Raw genomic sequence first — 11,770 nt, 5'->3', positions numbered from 1 at the left:
TCGGCCTGGCCGAACTTTAAATACCTTCCACCATTTGAAACAAATTTGGAAACTAAAATAAAATCCTTAAAAATTGCTGTTAAAATTTTAAAAATACCAAATATAGCCGTTGTATTGGGGTCTATACGACGTGGACCTATATAGGCATTATTTGTCATAAGCCATTACCATTTTCGAATTCAAAACTTAAAATATACGGTGAATAATGTAGCTAAAATCATCAAAATATCGAATATAGGGAGGTACCGTTATATCGGAGCTGTGCGAAGATCTGGACCTGCATAGACAAGTTTCTGTCACAGGCTGTAGCATCCATTACGAACTTCAAATTCCACATCTTTCCACATTTCGATGGGTATTGTACCTAAAATCGTCAAAATACCGAATTGAGGGAGGTACTGATATACGGGTCCTATACGAAGACCTGGACCAGCATAGACAATTTTTTGTCACAGACTGTAGTTCCCATACCGAACTCTAAATATGTAATTTGAAATAACTCTATTGAATAATGGCGCTAAAATCATCAAACTATCGAATATAGGGAGGTACCGTTATATGGGGGCTATACGAAGACGTGGACCCGCACAGACAATTTTCTGTCTTATCCATTTCGAACTTCACATACCAAATTTGAAACAATTCAGTTGAATAATGTCGCTAAAATCATCAAAATACCGAATATCTGAAGGTACCGTTATATGGGCGCTGTTTGAAAACGAGGACCTACATGGCCCATTTACGAACTTAACTTGCCTACTGCAGAAATAAACATGTAACCTTCTATCTCAATTCATTCGAAAGATAGCGTGATTACAACAACAGACGGACGGACAGATAGACATACAGACGGACAGACAAGCAGACAGACGGACGGACATCGCTAAATCGACTTGGGATTTTACGCTGATCAAGAATATATATATACTTTGCTGGGTCTGACATGAGTATTTCGAGGAGTTACAAATGGAATGACAAAGTTAATATACCCTCCATAGTATGGTGGAGGGCAATCGCTATAGCTATGCTCTCAGACGTGAAAACATAAAACGAAACATATGTAGAGATGTGTCCCTAAAGTGGGTATATAATTTCAACAAGATTTACTTTGAGATTTGAGCAAACCTCATTGACTTTAAGCCCGATTACATATTTGCTTTCTATTTCATTAAGGTTATGCCCCTAGCCCCTTCCACCATACCATTGGATTAACGCCCCAATAAATTTTTATTATATTTTAATTCTTTTTTACATTGGCATTAACAAACAAAATAGTTGCTCTCTTTGTAATAACTTTTAATGGAGAATTCTCGCAAGCGTAGAATCAACTGACAAGCGACAGGATATTTTATAAGCCTCATTCCCGCTATTTAACCAGAAATCCTTTTATACAACATGGCCTATTGAATATTCATGTTATTAGAATAAAATACCCGCAAACATTGCCGTGCCTACAAAACCAACACCACCCATTGATTTACAAATAATGTTCATTTACAATGGCCAATTCTCAGTCATTTAAATATCCGGAAGGGTTATGGCCATTGATCCAATTTAACGTTCTATTTGCAAATCACAGTACACAGAGTGTGGAATTTCACTGAGATTTCCAAAATTGTTCCGCAGAATACCCGCCCGTCCATTTAAAGGAATTTAATATGCATTGTTAGTGTTATGTTCAAAAGTTGTTTCAGCTGTTATAGTACATTTTGTTGTTGTTGTTGGTTCTGTTGTCGCTAGCTGTTGAGTATGGTGTTATTATTAGCTTTTAGCAGTTAATTTGCATTAAATATCCATTAATATGCGTCAACAGTGTTAATGGCCACAAACGAACGCATAACGTGGTGATTTTCACTGATGTATACACACATACAAACACACATTTGTATGTATTGTATAGAATATATGAGTACATATAGAAATATGTTATAGCGGATCTATAGTACAAAGGGACATATATAAGGATTTAAGTTAAAACACTGTGAGAGAAAAACAAACAAACAAACGTATGGGCATTAAACTCATGCTTTGTAGGAAAAAAAAACTGGGGTAGCTTAAATGAATTGATCTGAATATCCTAAGGACATACAAGACCCCTTATTTTGTATTTCACATACTCCGAGGATTTTAATTCTTTCTGCGAGAACTTTTCAATGTGTATAGAGTATATAGCAGTACCTACTGATTATCATTATTTGAAGGTTTTAGCTCCAAATTCTAAAGGAATTCGTTTGGAACTCAGCACATCCGCCGTCGTGTTATGACTCCAATATAGAAAATTCAATATGAGTCCAAGTTTCAGTATAATTGCTATATAAACGATATCGGCGATAAGTCTGTGTTTTTATACCCTCCACAATAAAAGGTAGAGTATATTGTATTTGTGATTCCCAAAAAGCATATATTCTCCTGATCAGAATAAAATTATAAGGCTATTTAGCTATGTCCGTCTTTCTGTCCATCGATAGAGCCAAAATTATTTAATATTTGGCACTATATGCAGGTTGATTGGTAAGTAAAATGGTCTACATTGGTATACCTTTAGGTATAGCTCCCATATACCGGTATCTCCAGATTTTCATTATTTTGAAGTTTTCTGCCACAATCTCCAACCAAATTAGTTGGGCAGTTGGGAATCTCGATAGGTCTGTTTTATCCTTAAAAATCGATTAAAGCCCACCAATTGGAGTAGGCCTTATAAAACGGCCTCTCCCATTGTAAAGTAATTTATTTGATTTTTAGTTAATTTAAGTAATTAATTTTTCACAGATTTTATTGAATAATGTAAATGACAATTGCATGTACATATGCTCAGAAATAAAAAATTTGCTGAAATAAAAGAACTAAGAAGAGAATGGTTAGTGGAATACTTGCTGCTTTGATGTTGTTCGTTCTGATGTCAAAATAGAAGAAGGAATATGAAATCAATGCAAAATGATTGAACCTAAATAATGTAACACTCAAATTATCATTGAGTTAAAAGTATGGTTCGCTTAGCACACGATACCAGTTTTATGACACTCGTTTCATTGAGTATGAGAGCGGCAGCAACAACAATCATTACACTTAGTAAAACAGCATAGGTAAAAACAGAATGATGAAACAAGTTCCACTGACCATTCTCGTCGTTCTCTTACCCTGCTGATAAATAGTTTATGTACAGTAAGCAAACGGATGAGTTAAATGATAATTCTGATTACTTATTAATAATTAATTTTAAGCATTCTTAATATTAAAATAATAATGAAATATTGATTTGTACAACACCCATTTTATTGTAATTTGTAAACTTTTACTGTATACTCCAGCCGATGTTACCGGTAGTTGCAGTTTAAATCCAGATAATTTTATTTAAAAACGTTTTTACCAAATGGTGGAGGGTATTGAAAGTTCAACACTTCAAAATATACAAAGTAGAGATCGCATTTGATGTCTGATTGAAATGAAATTTCCACAAATAATTTTTGTAATCGGATAAGATTTGGACATTGCTATCATATAAAGTGTCTTCCGATTTTATAAGTATTGTGCACCAAATGCGTGGTATCAGTCCGAATCAAATGAATTTTAGCTCACACTGCCAAGTTCAGTCACCTAAATCCGTATAATATATTCCATAGCAAGGATTTCAGGTACAATATATTGGGTACAACCTGATAATAACTTTTCCAAGTTTTGTCGATGTTGGTTCTGATTTGGATATGTCTCCTATATATATATATATATATATATATATACATATATATATATATATATATATATATATATATATATATATATATATATATATATATATATACAACAACGACAGCTCACATACAACATATATCTACCTCAATCAAGTTTAGTGGAACTCGATTGAGATATAGCTTTTATATGTTAATTTTACCCAGTTTCAAGGTTGAATTTGAATGTTTGTTTGCTATACGTGACTACTTTATACTCATAGCGGTGTTGGGTATAATAAAGTCGGCACCGCCATTCTTTCGCTTTCGTTACTGGTTTTTACTTAATACAGTCCTAGCCATATTTTGCACTAGATAAGGCTACGAATTAACGTCTAACATATTTATATACTTTATTAACAAATTTAGAATTTTTGAGATATGAAGGCAGAGCTGATTACTAACTTATTCCGCTTCTATTGTAAAAAGTAAATCGATTTGTAAAACTCTCTCCACTATGTACAATCTTATAACAGAATACTATGCAATTTTAGCATGGATAAGAAATTAATTTTAATTTCTATTTATATTTTTTGAGGTCAATCGAAAGGATATTTTTGATAAAATAAAAAGTAAAATCTCCTTTCAACGAAATGTTTTTCCTTTTTTTTATTTTGGTTTGGTGTAGGAACCAAACTGTGGTCAGGGCATAATTTATTTATGCAATTATTTATATCGTAGCGAAGGAAGCGAGATAGATTTATAGTTCCTTCTAATAATCTCCATAAATTCAGATTCTGTATCGATTTATGCATGTTCGTCCATCCGTCTGCGCATGTATTTTTGTAAACCAAGTATATGTCGCATGTATTGCCCGATCGAGACGCAATTTTGTACAAATTATTTAATTGGCCCGTGGACCCACCCAATTGATATTGGAGATAATCGGTCAAGATTTAGATGTAACTCCCATATATATCTCCATCTGATTTGTTTTTTTTTTTTTTTTTTTTTGAAATATAGCTATTGCTTCCAGATATATTGTCCCTATGATTTGTATAAAAAAACTCCTACAATAAGCTCAATATAGGGGAGCAAAGAAATTGACCTATAAACCTATAAACATGTCGACGTAGCCACCTAAGGTGTTTTTATATCCTCCACCATAGTATGGAGGGCATATTATATAAATACTTTGTCATTTCAAAACACTCATATCAGACCTAACAAAGTATATACATTCTTGATGAGCGTAACATTTTAAGTCGATTTAGCGATGTCTGTCTTTATGTCTGTCCGTTGGTCTCTTTGTTGTAATATAAATCCACGTTTTCATATAGCCCCCATATAACGGTACGTCCCGATATTCGGTATTTTGATGTTTTTAGCGATATTATGCACCGGAATTGTTTCAAATTTGGTATTTTGAGTTCGAAATGGATACTACATCCTAAGACAGAAAATTGTCTGCCCAGGTCCACGTCTTCGTATAGCCCCATATAATAGTACCTCCAAATATTCGGTATTTTGATGATTTTAGCGTCATTATTCACCGGAGTAATTTCAAATAATGTATTTAGTGTTCGTAAATGGATCTACAGTATGTGACAGAAAGTTGTCTATGCAGGTCCAGGTCTTCGTATAGGCTCCATATAACAGTACCTCCCTATATTCCATATTTTGACGATTTTAGGTACAATACTCAGCGAATTGTTTGAGATATCGTATTTGAAGTTCGTAATGGATGCTACAGCCTGTGACAGAAAATTGTCCATGCTGGTCCAGGTCTTCGCACAGCTCCGATATAACGGTACCTCCCTATATACGATATTTTGATAATTTTAGCTACATTATTCACCGTTTATTTTCAGTTTCGAATTTGAATAGTGTAATGTCTTACGACGAACAAAGCCTATGTAGGTCCACGTCGTATAGACCCCAATATAATGGCTATATTCGGCATTTTTAAGATTTTATCAGAATTTTTAACTGATTTTATTTTTTTTAATATCCAAACTCGTTCCAAATTGTGGAGGGCAATCAAAGTTTGGGCCTGCCGAACTTACTGCTTTTTACCTTGTTTTTTTGCGGCATGACACTTATGCTACAACAAAATAACAATAGTATCCAAAAAATGGCAAATCTGTTCTGCTATTAAATGCATAGAACCCCTCGTATATTTAACAATTCTATGAAAAATATTTCTTATCTACATTACCAACAATGCCTAATATTATGCGAAACTCTGTTATTCTATGTGATGCTTGTCAATAACAATTATGACCAGCAACAAGAACAGTACACAAGAGTCATATTATAAATCCGCGAAGAAGTCTACACATTCTAGAACATATGCTAGAAGAACTGAATATATTTCATTAGCTGATGTCAAAAATTATAATATATATATATATATATATATATATATATATATATATATATATATATATATATATAAATATATGATTTTAAGTTCACGAGTAGATTTCAATATTGTGCTTACATAATACAGCATAGGATTGATTTGAATACATTGTCATAAAAATTCATTGATCTCAGCTGTAATGCCGAAATGCGTATTTTAACATGCGTAAAATAAAGACTTACGTTGAAATATTATCAACAAGTAAGATGTTAAAAAGTATTGGTCGATTTGCTGACTGACATATTTCCTCAGATAGAATTTTTCAACATTTTGACCGTTTGTGGTTGAGGTACCAGAAAGTGTTGAACGAATTGTTTCACATGCATATATGCAGATATATTAGAATATGGTAAGTTGTTAGGACGGTAATCAAAGCTCGGCCCGGCCGAACCTACTGCTGTTGTTTTTGTTTGTGCCTCAACCAATTAATGAAGTGTCTAAAGGTGACATAGGCTATATTTTTTTTCGAAATCCCGTTGGTAATAAGCGATATACGGAAACAGTTGTAGACGGTTTGTACATGATCCTCGTCTTGACCACCTCCAAAAACCATTTTCACTATTACCCGCCGACGAGCGAAAGCTCGAGAAACAAACTCCCCAAGATTAGTGCATGTAGGGCACAACTAATATCCCATTGACCCCCCAACATTGGAGTTGCCCATACATGAGCACAAAAAAAACGTACCCAAACCTGCCAGAGATATTCCTCCTATTCAGATCCAAATGAGGGCAAAAACCATATTATCCATACAATCAAGAAGGACACATTGGCGTGAACCTCCAGCGTTACGCTGTCGTACGCAGTACTGGACATCTTCCCTTTTAAACGATCTAGGTGGGGAATGAAATTTATCCTCTCGCCCATTGTGATGCCCATGTATTTCAAACTGGTCTTATGATTAAGACCCCAAACATTAAATACAACACTGGGATGACCATCAGGTTACAAGTTGACCTTGAGCAACACCGTCTTCCCCTGACTACTTCTACACCAACTTGTATGCCCCAACCACCGACAATCTCCATCAATCGTGAAGCAGACTGTTCCAACTCTTAACGAGGTCTAGTTTCAACTAATATGGGAAGGTCGTCGGCATACGCATATATTTGACAGGTGGGTCTGAATTGCCGCAGAAATGTTATAAGTAAAAGCTGGGGATTGGAAAATAAATACTATTATCAAAGCTATGTAATTAATTTTGACATCGAAATCTGGGCCCCATCTGGACGGCTGGACAGATTTTCCCGAAATTTGCACCATTTGTTTTTGCCAAAAATTCATAAGCTTGATCTGCATGACATGTGACCACATATAACATACATAGTAAGCGTAATAATGGACGAGTTCGGGGAAAATTTTATTTCAATGATATTACAACGTCTATGTTTGTACTTAAGGGTGCAAGAGAATGTATTTGGTTTCTGCAAATCAAATATATCAAAAAAAAAAAAAAAAAAAAATAAATAAATAAATAAATAAAAAATAAACTAAACTTCGACAAAAAACGTCATTCGATATCTTTTGATCATGGCCTATATAAGGTCGGCCAGTAAAACCATCTGGCGACCAAGTTTTCTGTCAAAATATGTTCTGAATTCGCCTTATGAAAACAAAAACAAAATTGTGACGTTCTTGTCAACAAATTTGTAAATAATTTAAATTATTAAAGGAGTTTGAAGACAAATCTATATAAATTGTAAGTAAACAGAAAAATTTGTGAATTTTGAAAATGAGAATTTGCGAATATGCAGAAAGAATGAGGTTCCAGGAAGGGGTACATTTTTTTCGGTTCAAAAGGATGAAATTCGAAGGCAGAATGGAGTTAAGTTTGCCAGTTAGAATTTAAAGCAACGTCTTCTGTATGCTCTGAACACTTCGACGTTGCTGATGTGGGGAAATCTGGAAGAAATTATTATCGCGATAATATTCTGGAGGATATGGGAAAGCCTTGGGCGCGCAAACATTTTGGCTGCAGACCTTGGACATTCCAACAGGACTCAGCACCATTGCACTCAGAATGCGCCACCCAAGAATGGTTACAAAATGAGGTTCCGTGCTTCATTTCCAGCGCACAATGGCCAACAAAATCTCCGGATATCAATCCGTTGGACTATTGTGTCTGGAGTATTTTGGAAAGCAAGGTAGGCACTTAAAAAAATACCAAAGTGTTGATCACCTCAAGCAAGACCTTTGCTGGGAATGGGCCAAGATACCGCAGAGCAGCATTCAGGCAGTTTCATTGGCAAATCTGAACATATTATAAAATTTGATGCTATTTCCGACATCTTTTGCTTTCATTCAATAAAATGTTGTAAATGTTGTTGTAAAGTATGGCGTTTGACTTTGTTGCAGTTTTTTTATCTCAACCTGTATGAATAATTGATAGGTACGTGTCGCATCGAAACAACGGTTCGAGACCCTAGGTCTCTTTGGACCAAATCCGTTTCAGGACATTTGGAATCGATCTAGTGGTGTCTTGCCGAAGGGAGCCTCCGATTTGGCTTAGAAAACTTAGATCGAGTTCATAGATGAGCAGTATTGGTCCAATCCTACCGGTACATATTTCGAAGAAGGTCAACAATTTCAAAGAAGTAATTTAGCTTTTACAACAAAAACAGATCATCCAATTATTTTCAAACTCTCCATATCAGTGCTAGGACAATATCAGTCTAACGGGTCAACATTTTGAATAATTTATCTATCATAAAATTCATAATAATCATACCTCCCACACAAAAGTCGACATTCTGATACATAATGTTTTCCTTTTGGTTGTTTTCATTTGTTGGCAATTAATAAATTTGCCGTGATTATTAGATGTCAGGGCGAAACAAGTTTATTTCGCCTAGAAAAAAAAAAAAAAAGACATTAAAATTAACAGACAGAGCTGTATTTTTTACCAATTCGCTTCCTGGCCGACCTTATATAGGCCATGTCTTTTGATAAAATATTCAAAAATAGACTTATTGCAATAATTAGGGTGTAGTAAATATTCCCAACATTTTAACATTCGAATAATTTTGCTCAAGAAGTTTTTTATTTCTAAAATTAGGGGGAGGACGGTGACCAAAACTTCTAAAATTTTACCTATAAAGGTACGACAGTTTAAAGGTGGTAAATTTCAGTAGGGGTTGCGAAGCTCACGGTTTCAGTTGTTATTATTTTTTATCATGATTTGATTTTCGATGCCATTCCGCCTAAGAATAAAAGTTATGGCATTCCGACATTGAGTTTATAAAACTAGACGAGGTTCGCATTTAGAAGCACAACATATCCCTTCGTATTGTACAGTGACTGTCATCGAGCCATAAACTATTCCAAGAATTTCTATATGGTGGGGTTCCTTTCGAATTTCAATTGAATTTTGAAGCTAAATTATCCCTAAAGGAAACGTTCTATGTGGTTCCACTTTCTTGGAAATTAAACCGTCACTCTAACCATGATAAAAACTACAGCTACCTAATTAATACTTAGAATTCATGTGTGCATGTAAAATATTACCTCCACATGAAAAGTATTCGTCCATATATCTTTCGAGCAATTCAATTTGACATCAGAAAATATTGACATTAGTACGTACCTTTGCTTTCATCAAATTAAAAGTCTTGGGAACGATCCACATGACATTAAGACCATGTGTATAATACTAACATATAATCCCCAGCTAATGTAGCCCTAAAATATATACACAAACATTTTATCCATAGATGTTTTCATATTTCAAAATCTACAGAGTTTTAATTATCAAATCTTGCAATGCCAAATGTAGTTTTAGGTCAAAGTAATTTCCTTCTTAGTCAAATATGTATGTAATAAAATCACACACACACACTCTCACACATTTTGTGCCTATGCGTGTGCAATTACAAAGATGTCCAGAGATAATGTAGAAAGCTACATATTACAATTTTGCCTAAGTAATATTGCAGCAAAAACAAACACATAATATGTTTGTTTAACAAATATCATTTGGTTTTTGTTGATTTCTTCATAGTCATGTCCAGTTTTTATTAGATCTGCTGTACATTTGGTATATATTAGAGTGGGTTTAAAAACTGATGTAAGTTTTACTATAACAATCAAAATTTTGCAGAACCAATGCCATTCCTAGTTTCTTTCTACTGGGCCAACATAAGTGTCAATAGAAAACGTTTGCCAATTATCCCTTTACATTGTAAAGGGGATGGGAAATCCAGTTTAAATTCATGATGATTCGTCTGCTATATGCAAATAATAAGAAATCTACCAACATAAGATATTGAGTTTACTGAATGTTTTTTTTTTTCTGGTCTGCGGATCTCGATCAGAAAAAAAACTTTTGTGGCACGTTAATTTCTGGCTATATTCCTATTTGAAACATTACTTTGTTTTTTATACCCTCCACCATACTATGGAGGGTACATTAACTTTGTCATTCCGTTTATGACTCCTCGAAATACTCATGTCAGACCCAACAAAGTATACATATTCTTGAGCAGCGTAAAATTCTAAGTCGATTTATTTTTTTATGTTTATTTTTCCAGTAGGTCAAGTTCGTAAATGGGCGATGTAGGTCCATGTTTTCATATAGCTCCCATATAACGGTGCCTCCCGATATTCGGTATTTTGATGATTTTAGCGACATTATTCACCGGATTGTTTCAACTTTGGCATTTGAAATTCGAAATGGATACTACAGCCTATGACACAAAATTATCTGTGCCCCCATATAACAGTATCTCCCGAAATTCGGTATTTTGATGATTTTAGCGTCATTATTCACCGGAATTGTTTCAATTTACGTATTTAGAGTTCGTAATGGGAACTACAGTCTGTGACAGAAATTTGTCTATGCAGGTCCAGGTCTTCGTATAGGCCCCATATATCAGTACCTCCCTATATTCGGTATTTTTACGAGTTTAGGTAAAATACTAACCGAAATTGTTTGAGATGTCGTATTTGACGTTCGTAATGGATGCTATAGCCTGTGACAGAAAATTGTCTATGCTGGTCCAGGTCTTCGCACAGCTCCGATATAACGGTACCTCCCTATATACGATATTTTTCACCGTATATTTCAAGTTTCGAATTTGAATATGGTAATGGCTTACGACAAATGGCTCGTTCCAAACAAGTTACTGCTTTTTAACTTGTTTTTTATACCCTCGACCATAGAATGGAGGGTATATTAAATTTGTGATTCCGTTTGAAACACCTCGATATATACATTTTAGACTCCACAAAGCATATATATTCTTGATCAGCATAAAATTCTATGTCGATATAGTGATGTCCGTCCGTCTCTCCGCCTGTCCGTCTGTGGAAATCACTCTAGCTTCCGAACGAAATGCAGTAGATTAATAACATTTTACTCAAATGTATATTATGTCTGTAGGACTTTTGGTATTGAAAATGGGCCATGTAGGTCTACGTTTTGGTATAGCACCCATATAATGTTACCTGTTTTTTCGGTATTTTGTTGATTTTAGCGACATTATTCACCGGAAATGTTTCAAATTTGGTATTTGAAGTTCAAGATGAATACTACAGCCTATGACAGAAAATTGTTTGTGCAAGTCCACGTCTTTGTATAGTCCCCATGTAACGGGACCTCCCGATATTCGGTTCTTTGATGGTTTTAGCGACATTATTCACCAAAGGTGTTTTCAAATTTGGTATTTGAAGTTCGTAATGGATA

This window comes from Musca domestica, unplaced genomic scaffold (genome assembly GCF_030504385.1).
Source record: "Musca domestica strain aabys unplaced genomic scaffold, Musca_domestica.polishedcontigs.V.1.1 4, whole genome shotgun sequence".
Classification (NCBI taxonomy): Eukaryota; Metazoa; Arthropoda; class Insecta; order Diptera; family Muscidae; genus Musca; species Musca domestica.
The sequence above is the reverse complement of the archived record's forward strand: the minus strand, read 5'-3'. Positions refer to the sequence as shown.